Source organism: Conger conger, chromosome 1 (assembly GCF_963514075.1).
Source record: "Conger conger chromosome 1, fConCon1.1, whole genome shotgun sequence".
Taxonomy (NCBI): Eukaryota; Metazoa; Chordata; class Actinopteri; order Anguilliformes; family Congridae; genus Conger; species Conger conger.
Window position 1 is genome coordinate 68599703 of NC_083760.1, and position 5487 is coordinate 68605189.

Below are 5487 nucleotides of genomic sequence, written 5' to 3' on the forward strand. Positions count from 1 at the left end.
CAGCATTCCTCGCCGCAGATTATCACGGGAATCCTACAACAAGGGTCGTTTGTTTAGTCCACAGCCCGGCAAAACATAACCGCGCGTATCTGAAAGTGAAAACAGGTAGCTAAATGCATGCTGTCTCTCCTCCATAAACGAGCTCGCAGGTGGAGGCCGTCACCGCGCCCTGCATTCTCCGCTCAAAAGAATAAACGTGCAGTTTTCACCACGACGTTTTCAAAAAATCGAAACGTAGTTATGTTATCATTGCTTTTTTCGAAGTTCTTCAACAGTCTGAATTTGAAGGTCGCCTTCATGCTCGCCTTTATCTTGGGGTATTGAGTCAGTTAATGCCATGGGAACGGTGCAGCCCACTGGTGAATTTAATGAATAAAACTGCTTACACAGTGAGTAGGCGGGAGAAAGAATTTTGATGATATCACTTCTTTCTTTCCTTTTTGTGGGGTGACATATCCATTTTGTGTGTAGACGAGGCAGCGGTGATACATGTAGAAAAGCGGGCGTGTTTTTTTTTGTTTTTTTTCTTAAAATTCACAGTTTAGTGTCAGGAATTACAGCCCTGGAAAGGAATTCCTACGCATTTCTCAGTCACATGGGAAAGTGTTCAGTAAGGAATAAACCTTAACCGTAGATAAACACTGGCTACTTTTGAGATTTACAGTAAATAAGTAATCAAGTTATATTCCAATCAAAGACAGGTAAGGGGCGATTGTCCTGCTTAACAAACCAGCATAGATCAGGGACAATGGTCATGCTGGTGACCAGCATGCTGGAACCCGCTGGTCTAGCATGGCCAAGTTGGTCTATCAGCTTGACTATTTTCATTATCAGCTTGACCAAACTGGTATTCCATTTTGACTGACAGTACTGCCCAGCTTGCACCAGCAATAGGCCAGCAGTGGTCAATGCTGTTTTCTGTCAGCAGTGTAAGAAGATCAAATACTCAGCTAGGCAAGACATTTTACAGTGAATAAAACTATTTTAAGGGAAAGAAGCATATTATCATGTCATATGCTGAATGGATACTCCATAAGGTTCTTTATAAATAGTTTGTTGATTAGCAGCAAACTATTGTGAAAATTACCTGTTATTGTGAAAAATTTAACATTCAGAAATAAAATAAGAAATTCCCCAATTCTTTAAGCAAAGCTGTGGCATGATTACCCCCCCCCCCCCCCCCCCCCAACTTAATTTAAGCTTTTCACAGATTTTGTGTGGAGAACATCCATAACAAAAACAGCACCTGTTCAGTGCTGTGAGAAAACTATTCACCCAAAAGGCCACAGTTACATTCCCTGCCAAGCTTGTCCTCACTTCAGGGAAAGAGACAAAGCTGGGGACAATGAGGCCCATTTTTGCCAGATAGAAGCATGGAGTTTCAATGGGATGGCAGTGGTACAGTTTTGGAACCAGTTCACTGATCCAAGATGTATGCGTGCGTGGGTGTGTGGGTGCGTGCGTGTGTGTGTGTGTGTATGTATGTGTGTGTGCGTGTGTGCGTGTGTGTGCGTGTGTGTGTGTGTGTATGTATGTATGTATGTGTGGGTGTGTGTGCCTGCATGCGTTTATGTGCATATGAGTGTATGTGCGTCCATGGGTGTGAGAAAGAGCAAACAAGGGCCGGAGTGGAGAACTGAATGTGGGTCATGCAGTTCATGAATACAGGGGAGGCAAATTAAAGATGCACAGACAATTTACTGATATCTTACTGGTTTTTTTGGGGGGGTTTTTTGCATTGAAAATGGCTTTAGTGAGGTGACAGTGAGTGAGGTGTAGTGAGTGACAATGCTGTGCATTTTCCCCAATGCAATTATTGGAGATTATAGATTCAGAAGGAGAAATTAATTACGAATTTAATGTATTCAGCAGCTTGTATCATTAAGATGAGAGGGCATCATTTCAAAATTGCCACACAATTTAAAGAAATGCCACAGAACTCAAGCATGGTCAAATGATAAATATTCAGTTCTTAAAGGCACAGATATTTTATTTTACATTGTCTTTATATCATACCAGGTCTTATTAAGGTAACACCAAAAATGAGTCATATTATGGAAGACAGTTATTTAAACTGTGTGACTAATTAAATGTAATATTACTTAAAGGTCAGTAATTTTACCAATGCTTTACATTATTTCTTGGTTTTTAAAGGCAAAATCCTTTTCACAAACATTGATACAGTATGGGTTGACTATACTGAAATTAGATTCTCAGTTAAGAACTGAGGTTTAATGCTGAGGAGAGCTCTACTTATAGTAGTGAAGACCTTTTCCATGGAACTTCCAGGGAAGGATTTTGAAATACCTAAATGGACACACTGCAGACATTTTCCTGCAATCATGACTCAGCAGCTGAGACAAGCAATGGAGCTTGGTTTGGGTGTTGGGTGGGGATGTCGTAAGGCCCAGAAACACATAGTGACAAACTGCGTGGTTTGTCACCCCCCCACCTTGGCAATGGAGTCATTCAGTCTAAATGAACGGTCATTCCATGGAAGGACAGTATTTAGACCTGGATTGTCAAACATTATTAAACCAAGTGGAGATAGTATGTTTCTTGTTTCTTCCTAAATGTTGTGGAACCATTTTGTTTCCATTGATCCTTGCTCAGCTGGTCTAGCTGGTCATTAGTTGCATCAGTTTCTTCTGATATATTACCCAAAATCAGTGTAGTGAAATCTTTGATCGCTGTAATATATAATTATATGTAAAATATACAGTATATTTCCCCCAAAAAAATAAGGCCACACCATTTGCAAAAATGGTCACCCGGGAGCCCTCTGGTAGGAGAGTTTTGACGTTGCTGCCGGTCTCACATGGACAGACCCCTTCATTGTATCTGATCCCCCTGATGGCCCGTTACTTAATAAAGCAGCATATCCCTCTCGTCACTATATTTTAGCCTCTGGCCTGTTTGTAGAATACACACACTGGAGAAACAGCACTATTCAATTTCAGACTAAATCATAGAAGATACGTAACCTTTGTGGAATAACACGCAAAGCTGTGCCTTGACCACTAAATTATACTGATTAAATAAAAATATCATTCTGTAAGGGTAAATATTGTTTAGTTACTTAATCATTTACAATTTCCCAGTCACAAATGTCAGCTGTGTTCTCTTGATATTCTGTTTATATAAATGTTAAAAATGAAATTTTGATTTTGAGGAAGGTAATCAATAGGAATAACAAAACCAGCATCTTTTGTCAAAACCAAAAATGGGTTTAGTGGTGTACATCTTTGATAAGCTATATTTGATTTGAAGAAATGTGAAAATCAGAATCATTTCACTAATCACTTACTGACGATGCAGAATTTAGATTTAAATCTGTAAAAGTTATATAATTAATCTAAATGAAAAAACATCATAAAAGGATTTTGTTTTGCATTTTCAGTGTGAAGCAATGTGTCTAAATGTCACTGTGCGATTTTAATACCTCTGTGATCCTTTGAACAGAGACGCTCTGACTCATAAACAGAATAGCTGTCAGTATTTTCCACTGCAAACCATCAGAAATCAGCACTACAAGGGTCCTTTCTTTCATTTCCATTACAGTAGATTGGACACTTCCAATTTTACTCAGCTTTTGCATGATGTAGGATGTTATGAGAAATTTTGACAAGCTTTTGGAATCCCCCATTTCTTCAGCACCCATTATATTTGATGCTGTTTAAATGTGTGGTAATTAGAATGGCTGAAAATCCCCTGGCCTAAGATAACTGCTTCTAAAACCTTTCCACCATTATCTATAGTAAATACCATGAGATCAGAAAACTCCTTACAAACATTAACATTAACATTATTAACATACACTCACTGAGCACTTTATTAGGACCCGTACTTGTATGCATACTTACTCATTTGATAATTTAATCAGCCAATTGTGTGGCAGCAGTGTAGTGCTTAAAATTATGCAGATACGTGTCGGGAGCTTCAGTTAATGTTCACATAAATCACACAACTGGTCAAACCTTTTAAGTGGATAGGCTACAGCTGCAGAAGACTTAATAAGTAAAAAAAATAAGTCTTATGAATACCTAATAAAGTGCTCGAGTGTAGAGGTAGTGTACAAAAATCTAAACACAGGTGTTCCAATAGTGAAGGACCGCGGTTTTGCCATCATGATGGGCACATTCTTGGTTTTGGTGCTCTCATGCATAGAAAGCAAGGCAGATAGTTATTACATGGTACAGAGTAAGCCTTTTATCCCCATACAAGCCTTTCTTTTTGCAGAGAGGGGTGTATTTCATGCATTCACACAGCATAAGTAGTTCTCTAGTTGGTGTGAGTAGCCTGACACTGATGTCATCCATATTTCATCACATTTTCAGTCACCAGAGCGTTTATGGGATATACTGGGAGGATGTCCAAGAAAGCATTTTCCACATTTTCCATCAAACTAAACATCGATTGACTCCACCTTCAAACAGTGGCATCATATCCAGAATTTCAGATGCTAATGGGCTATGCCATGGTACATACGTGTTGTAAATAACTTGACATTGGCATTTCAGTTTTTTCTTCTCTACCAGACAGAGAAATACTATACAGTAGATAGTCTACCTGTACTATTTTGCTATGGCTAAAGTATGCCCATCTTGAGAAATTATCATGTGTCAAATCCTGTTTTAATATAATATCTCAGTCAAGGATGAAGTAGCAGTACCCTGCTTGGGATTTAGAGGTGGACAAGTGGTCAGATAAATAGACAATAAAATATAAAAATTAAGAAGGTTCTTGCCAAAACCTCAGGATTGTATACATCATGTATGTAACTATTTTGAAAAAGGATATTTACTTTAGATTTTCAAGTACTAGAGAAGAGAGGAATTTTCTCAGCTTCATCCAGATGACAGTGGCCTGTGACTGTAATCATAATGGAAAATCATGACACGACACCAATGGATCATGTTTATTTTGTGTTTGATGGTGAGACATGAATACATTTATATTGTAATGCCCCCAGGTGGTGGGTCTGAGATGAGAATGGAATCCTGTTAAGTCACACCCCTTACCTGCATGTGGTTTTCTCTCTGCCACTTTTCTATTCTTACACAATATTTATTTTATTTCAGCAGCATCAGAACTCAAGATTATATCAAGTAATGGAAAAAGTAAAACCTACCGACACTGAAATGAAAAGCTATGGATAAATAGCATAAATGCCACCACGGTCAGGTACCCTCCATCATAGGTGAAAAGTGCAGTAGTGGAGTGCACTGAATGATGACCAGTTTGCACTTAGTTGAATGGAATCAGCTAAACACACTGCATATGTTGAATCTGAAAAAGTGATTGGTAATACAGGAATAGTTTCTCAGGAAGTGTATATCCACAAAAACAAGAAAAATGTTCATTGCATGACTGAATTGTCCTGCTTGAATTGTACCACAAGAGGCCACTCACATGGGAAATCCCTACTGCGTCGTCATTCATACGGAAAGGTGGTCAGCCATAATTGCCACCCTGTAGGTTAATCTG